General features: G+C 46.2%; 1 long non-coding RNA gene across 2 annotated transcripts in view; it reads right to left on the bottom strand.

Annotated features, from left to right (window-relative positions):
• Positions 1-2538, bottom strand: part of LOC309497139 — a 549185-nt gene extending 546647 nt beyond the window's left edge. For both annotated transcript variants that reach the window (XR_014205412.1, XR_014205413.1), the window contains exon 1: positions 1897-2538. This is a non-coding gene — a long non-coding RNA (uncharacterized lncRNA). The remainder of the gene's footprint in view (positions 1-1896) is intronic.
• Between the last annotated feature and the right edge of the window lie 5802 nt (positions 2539-8340).

The raw sequence follows: 8340 nt of genomic DNA on the forward strand, positions 1-8340 counted from the left end.
CTAAACTGTTTAATTGTGTGCTTTTTTAGGGGCTGTTTACACAACACCATTTTCAATTAAAAACGGAAGACTTTTTGTGCATTTTAGCCATTCATTTACACTACAACGGTGTTATAGTGGCCAGAAAGCAAAATGCAAGTTTTCAAAATGCAAGTTTTAAAAAATTATACCATTATCGTCTCAGTGTAAACTACAAAAACGTGAATCTGTGAAAACTGTGATGGCATTCTATACAAAATAAACAAACACTTGGCTTGACTTGGTAAAAACCTTAACTTAAATGTGAACCAATAAACAAAACCCTAGGTATTTATTTGATACAGTGGCTAAACTAACAAAAAGCAGCACAGCAGTAATGACTTTATGAACTTCTTCACTTATAAGATTGATTATAAGTGAATCATAGCCAGCTTAAAAGTTTTTGGTACATATCCTAATGACAAAGATGAATGAATGATATTAAGAAGAGGATCTATGACCTCTGGAGGCATCTCTTTCAATAGCTTAGTCGGTATAGGGTCTAACATACATGTTGTCGATTTAGATGATTTAACGAGTTTAACGTATTCTTCCTCTCCTATAGCAATGAATGAATCAAATTTTTCCTTAGGGAGACTACAATGCTCTCCCTGATATGATACTGTAGTAGACGGTTGCATAGTTATAATTTTCTCCCTGAAGTTCATAAAGTCATTACTGCTGTGCTGCTTGGAAACTTCTGGGCATGAAGCTTTATTTTTCATTAGTTTAGCCACTGTTTCAAATAAATACCTAGGGTTTTGTTTATTTTCTTCTAATAGGGTTGAAAAATAAGCAGATCTAGCAGCTTTTAAAGCCTCTCTGTAAGTAATCGAGCTCTCTTTCCATGAAATGCAAAATACCTCTGGTTTTGTTTTCTTCCAGTTGCGCTCCATTTTTCTGGCTGCTCTCTTAAGGGCCCGAGTGTGCTCGTTGTACCACGGCGTTGGACTATTTTCTTTAATCTTCTTTAAGCGCAACGGAGCAACTGCGTCTAAAATGATGGAAAAGAGAGAGTTAAAATTTTCTGTTGCAATATCGAGTTTTTCTAAGCTATCTGGGATGCTGAGATGATGAAACTGATCAGGAAGATTATTAATAAAGCAATCTTTAGTGGCAGAAGTGATAGGTCTAACATATTTGTAACACGGAGTCGGCTTTGCAGCCTTGGCTAAATGAAGTTTACACGAGACTAGATAATGATCTGAGATGTCATTGCTCTGCTGCAGAATTTCAACGCCATCAACATTGATTCCGTGTGATAATATTAGATCTAGAGTATGATTACGAAAATGAGTAGGTCCTGACACGTGTTGTCTAACTCCAATAAATCACCAACAATTATGACTTTATCTGTAACCAGTACTAACTCTGATAGAAAGTCAGCAAATTCTTTTATAAAGTATGTATTGTGCCCTGGTGGCCTGTATACAGTAGCCAGCACAAATCTCAAACGTGATTTATCATTTACACTATATATTGCTATATTAAGCACCAACACTTCAAAAGAATTATATTTGAAACTAGACTTCTTAGTAATTCTAAAACTATTACTATAAATTACAGCAACACCTCCTCCTTTGCCTTTCAGATGAGGTTCATGTTTATAACAGTAAACTTGCAGGGTGGACTCATTTAAAGTAATGTAATTGTCTGGTTTTAGCCAGGTTTCTGTCAAACACAGCATATCTAGATTATAGTCTGTAATCATATCATTAACAATAAGTGCTTTTGAAGTAAGGGATCTAATATTCAGCAACCCGAGCTTTATCATTTGCTAATTTGTATTATATCTGTTTTTTTATTTGTTGAACATCAATTCAATGTTTACCCTGGGTTTGGAAGTTTTTTGTATGTCCTAATTCGGAGAACAGACACAGTCTCCATATGATGATATCTAGGTGAAAGAGGCTCTATGTGATGGGATTTATCTGACCTCAGTGACGTGAGACAGCTAGCAGACGGTCGGTTAAGCCAGTCTGTCTGCTTCCTGACCTGAGGCCCAGATTGTCATGTTTGAGCTCTAAGACTTAGATTGCCATATTACTAGAGAGAAGAGCAGCACCATCCCAGGAGGGATGAATATCATCTCTTTTCAACAGGTCAGGTCTGCCCCAAAAACTTTTCCAATTGTCTATGAATTCTATATTATTTTGCGGACACCAACTCGACAGCCAGCCATTGAGTGAGGACAATCTACTGACTATCTCATCACTCCTGTGAACAGGAAGGGGACCAAAGCAAATTACAGTGTCTGACATCGTACTTGCGAGTTCACACACCTCTTTAACATTAACTTTGGTGATCTCCGACTGGCGGAGTCGAACATCATTAGTGCCGACGTGAATAATAATCTTAGAGAATTTACGATTAGCATTAGCCAGCACTTTTAAATGTGCTTTGATGTCAGGCGCTCTGGCTCCCGGAAAACATTTGACTATGGTGGCTGGTGTCTCTATTTTAACGTAGAATCGCCAATAACTAGGGCACAATCAACAGGATTCTCAGTGAGTGGGGAGAAACTATTTGCAGTTGTAATTGGAACGGAAGAGCGGTGTTTTGTCCCGCTTTTACAGCGCCTTGTGTGTGGACTGATCCTACTCACCTATATGTCCTGTAACAGGAAACCGGGTTCTGCCAGTGTGTTAGCTTCGTTTGGGATGTTAGTTTTGGGGGAAGTTTCATAGACCTTTGATGGGAGAGTGAGTTTGCTGGATTATTCATGAAATATAATGAATAATTTGTGTGTCTGATTGGTTCAGATGCTACACCTAGGTCACAGGTAAAATCCATTGATAAGCCACTTCAAGTTGAGCACTGCATAACAAAGCGACCGGATCCAGGGCTGAGCTGAAACGATCCAGGCCATGACGGAATTTCAGCTGATGCACTAACTTAACTTAAAGGTGCCGTAGGTGATACTCTGCAGAAACATGTTTTGTTATGCTGGTTGAAAGTCTCTTCATATCCTGATAGCAATCACTCTGTTAAGCGGTCTACATATTTTTTATAAATATATTTAGTCTGTGGAAGGCGTAGGACAATAGAATGTTCGTTCAATCGTATCTGAATTGTAAATTGATCCGAACGGTCCTATAGCATGTGTTCCCTGTCAGTCAATGTGTGTTTGCATACACTGTGCACACACACACATCATACGCCATCAGCCACGTTCACGTACGCTGTCAGACACAGCGAGAATGGCAGGCAAACAGCAACAACAAGCAGACCCGCATCGAAACCCTTACCATGCAATAAATATTATTACACTCTGACAAGTTTTTCTAGCTAAAGAAACCGAAAACTTGCTGCATCTAATTCTGTTTTTAAGATTTTGTTTACATTTGGCATTGCAGTGTTACTAACTGTACTTTAAAGTTTTCTCACCGATGAATGACACATGATATTGGTATTGCAGTAACGTTGTCTCCGGTCTTCTGGGCTGTTCGCGTTTATGTTTAACAGGAGACGTGGCTTTGGATGGCGATTTGCAGGGAGTGTGGGACGTACGCTTTACTGCTATCAGGCTAAAGTTAGCATTTTCCCAGATGTCCTACAACACCTTTAAGTTTAGCCGCAATGCCCCCTCGCTTTCCTCTTCTCCTGCGGCATTTCCTTCCATGAAAATTCCACGGCAACCGACTTTCACAGTCCGGGACGGTCTGCAAAAAGGGAGGGGATTAGTTTGAGTGAAAGAATTTTAAATCAATGTTCAATGGAACCTCAACAGAGTCCCTGATATTCATGTATTTGACGGTCATAAACAATCAAAGTAAAAACATTCTGAGTTAAAAAGGAAATATAAAACCAAATAAACAGGCCAAGGAACAGACAGCCAGCCAAGCACACCGGCACCATCTTCATCTTATGTCAACAATGCTGACTCATCATCTCCGCAGTAGTGGATGCGCCTATATACACGTTTCATACAGGTTACATAATCTGAGAATATTTATTCCCTTTCGAGGGAACTCGCGATGCGTCGATAACGCTTTTGGGAACGCCCCCGGCGTGAATGCGTCTGAAGCATCTATGTCAACTAGTCCAATGCAATGAATGAAATGCGCGTCACGGGCGGGTGACGTCATGACCAGGAAGCTATAAAAGCGCATCCGGTGAGACCGGCTTTAGCTTCTGTTGCCTCAGCAAGCGATCTGTGTAACTCTGTCTGTCATATTTATTGTTGTCTGTTATTATGGAAAAGCAAATGTTCAAACTCTGTGCCTCTCCCTGCCCGCGTTATTTAACGGGTGGGGATACACACGAGCTTTGTGTCATTTGTTTGGGAGTGGAGCATGCGGTATCAGCCTTCGAGGGGGCTGATTGCCAGCATTGTGAGCGGCTCCCTCTCCGCACGCTCCGCTCCCGGTTGTCACTTTTCGAGGAAAGTGGTCAGCCTCGCGATCCTCAGGGTGCAGGACCCGCTGCTGCTGAGGCAGCACGGAGAATGCATTCCTGGGGATCGCAAAAGGATCTCTCAGAAGGGTTGGAGACGGGTCCGAGGATCTTATCTCCTTCCTGTCCTGGGGGATCAAGCGCTCTCTCTCCGGTGTCGGAAGCCCGTGCTGCGGCTTCTTCCGCCCGGGAAGAGAGCCCAATGCTTCAGTGCTCTAGCTCCGAGGAGTTAGAGGTGCTGAGCGTTGGTAGTGACAAAAGCACTGTTATAAGGGAAGAGGATTCACAGTCCTCTTCTCCAGCATATGAGGAGTTGGTGGATGTGATAACTCGCGCTGTTGATAAATTGCATATTGAGTGGCCAGCCGAGAAAAGGGATGCTCGTCCTAAAAGTAAACTAGATGAGCGTTTCCTTACATCTATTAAATCACTTCCACCACGAGGCCTTCCATTTTTTCCAGATCTACACAGTGAGCTGTCTAGATCTTGGAATAAACCATATTCCTCTCGACTTTATAGTCCCCAAGTTCACGTTTATTCAGATATTAGGGGGTTGAGAGAATATGGTTATGGGTCGATGCCCCAGGCTGAACAGACGCTCGCGAGCTATCTGTCACCTGGTTCAGCATCGTCCCTGAAGGCCTCAGCTTTGCCCACGAAACCTTTAAAAACTACATCATCTCTCGTGGGCAAAGCATATACGGCAGCAGGTCAGGCTGGAGCGTGCTTACATACTATGGCATTGCTCCAGGCTTATCAGGCTGATCTGCTGGGGGATTTGGACAGGAGTGAGGGGGTGGGGCCCGATGAGGTTCAAGAGCTTCGTCGGGCCACGGATTTGTCTCTCAGGGCTACTAAGGAGACCGCCAGAGCAATTGGGCGGTCTATGGCAGCCCTTGTAGCCACTGAGAGACACCTCTGGCTCAATCTTGCAGAAATAAAAGAAAAAGATTGTGCGTTTCTGTTGGATGCTCCTATTGACCCCTCTGGTCTCTTCGGAGACGCTGTTAATTCAGTTGTGGAGAGATTTCAAGAGGCTAAAAAACAGTCAGAGGCATTTAAGAGATTTCTCCCTCGCCGTGCCCAACCCCCTGGGGCTGCTGGGCGTGAGCAGCCCCAGCCGTCAAGCTCCTCATATAGAGCACAGCAAAAAGAGAAACACTCTCAGCCGAAGCCTTCGAAGCAGAAGCCGGATCTGAGGACCGTTCTTCAGGCTAAGAAGGCTTCGGCTCAAAAGAAGAGGACCTGACGCCTATGGCGTCAGACCCATGAGGGCAGCCCCACCCGGGGTGGAGCGGGTTACACCTCAGCATACGGTGTCCGTTCCACCTCGGTGTCCTCAGGGGGCCATTCTGCCAACCCCGCACCCTTGGTCTCGGGGCGCAGTGGTTCCCAGCGATCGTCTGGTGCAATGTCAACTCGACATTGCGTCAGACATGAACCTTCTGAGGGGGGTTCAAAAACATTCAGTTCGGGTGGTTCCTGCCGATATGTTTCAGGCCCCCGGGCTGAGTGTCTCAATTACACCAGAGGCCAGCCTCGAGAGGCTGGTTCCCTTAGTAGATTTTCTGGCAGAGTGGAAAGTACTGCCAAATATTTCTCAATGGGTCCTGCATATAGTAGAAAAGGGGTACAGAATCCAGTTCGGTTCTCGTCCTCCACGTTACAACGGGGTGTTGCCTACGATAGTTCATCCCGAGCAGGCTCTGGTGATGGAGCAAGAGGTGAAAGCTCTATTAGCAAAAGAAGCGATAGAGCAGGTGTATCCACCCGACAGAGAATCGGGTTTTTACAGCCGTTATTTCATCGTTCCAAAAAAGGATGGGGGGTTGCGTCCCATTTTAGATCTGCGTCTGTTGAATCGTACAGTTCAAAAACTCAAGTTCAAGATGCTGACACTCAAACAGATCGTGACTCAAATCAGATCCGAGGACTGGTTTGTCACGATAGATCTGAAAGACGCTTACTTCCATGTCTCCATCCTCCCTCAGCACAGGAAGTTCCTGAGGTTTTCTTTTGGGGGCAAAGAATACCAGTATCGGGTAATTCCATTCGGTCTAGCTTTATCACCCCGCACATTCACGAAGTGCGTAGATGCAGCTCTGGCCCCGCTCAGGCTGCAGGGCATACGTATTCTGAATTACATAGACGACTGGCTGATTCTAGCAGAATCAGAACAGTTAGCGGTTCGGCATCGAGATGTCGTCCTCGCACATATGCAGAAATTGGGGTTGAGGCTCAACACCAAGAAGAGTGTGCTATCTCCATTACAGAGGACCACTTTTCTGGGTGTGGTATGGGATTCAGTCACGATGCGAGCCAATCTTTCGCCCGTTCGTGTAGCTGCTATCCTGACAGCCATGAAAGAGCTAAAGCTAGGCCAGTCACGCACTGTGAAACAGTTCGAGAGACTGTTAGGGCTCATGGCAGCGGCGTCCAACGTGATACCTTTTGGCCTGCTGTACATGAGACCTTTGCAGTGGTGGCTCAGGACCAGAGGGTTCTCCCCGAGGGGAAACCCACTTCGTATGATCAAGATCACTCGGCGGTGTCTCCACGCCTTGGTTATATGGAGGAAACATTGGTTCCTGTCCCAGGGTCCTGTGTTGGGAGCTCTTTGCCATCGAGTTGCGATCTCGACAGATGCTTCTCTCACCGGCTGGGGAGCGGTAATGGAAGGCCGCTCAGCTCAGGGTCTGTGGAGGAGTCATCATCTCTCCTGGCACATAAATTGCCTGGAGATGATGGCCGTTTTCAACGCGTTGAGACATTTCCTCCCAGACCTGAGGGATCACCATGTGCTTGTCCGGACAGACAACACGTCGGTGGTCTCTTATATAAATCGTCAGGGGGGTCTGCGTTCGCGTCCACTATGCAAGTTGGCACACCAGATCCTCCTATGGTCCCTGGGGAAAATACTCTCTCTGAGGGCAGTGTATATTCCAGGGGGCCAGAATATCGGAGCAGACGTCCTGTCGAGGCAGGAGCTGAGGCCAGGGGACTGGAGACTTCACCCCGAGGTGATGGAGAAGATATGGGAGTTTTACGGCAAGGCCGAAGTGGATCTGTTCGCGTCTCAGCATACGACGCACTGTCCACTCTGGTTCTCCCTTACTCACCCAGCCCCCCTGGGGCTGGATGCAATGGTGCAGACATGGCCGAGGCTACGTCTGTACGCCTTTCCCCCTGTTGCTCTGCTCCCAGGAGTTCTGGAGCGAGTTCGTCAGCACGGAATAAGCCTATTGTTAGTTGCACCGCGTTGGCCGAGTCGAATCTGGTTTGCGGACCTGATTCATCTCTTAGACGGTCCTCCCTTGGAGATCCCGATCAGGAGAGACCTTCTGTCTCAGGCCGGGGGCACAATATTCCACCCCCGACCAGAGATTTGGAAACTTTGGGTTTGGCCTCTGAGGGGGCCCAACTCATGGAGAGTGGTCTTTCAACCGAGGTTGTTGAGACCATTCTAAGCTCCAGAGCTCCCGCTACGAGGAAATTGTACTCTTTGAAATGGAGAGTCTTCACTTCTTGGTGTCACCAGCGTCAGTGGGACCCGGTTAACTGTTCAGTAAACACAGTACTGGAGTTTCTGCAGGATCGCTTTGCGTCAGGTTTATGTCCATCCACCTTAAAGGTATACGTGGCAGCCATTGCGGCATTCCACGTCCCGGTGGGTGGTATATCGTTGGGTCGAGACCCCCTGATTACTCGTTTCCTTCGTGGCACCCTGAGGCTAAGGCCTGCAACATGCACTAGGATGCTGGCTTGGGACTTGGCATTGGTACTAGAAGGCCTATCTGGGGCTCCGTTTGAGCCCTTAGAGTCGGTCTCAGAGAAATTTCTGACTTTCAACACTGTTTTTCTACTAGCCATTTCGTCCCTCAAAAGAGTCGGAGATCTTCAGGCCCTTTCGGTTTCTCCCACCTGCCT

This window comes from Leuciscus leuciscus, assembly GCF_965113295.1.
Source record: "Leuciscus leuciscus genome assembly, chromosome: 4".
In the NCBI taxonomy this organism is placed as follows: Eukaryota; Metazoa; Chordata; class Actinopteri; order Cypriniformes; family Leuciscidae; genus Leuciscus; species Leuciscus leuciscus.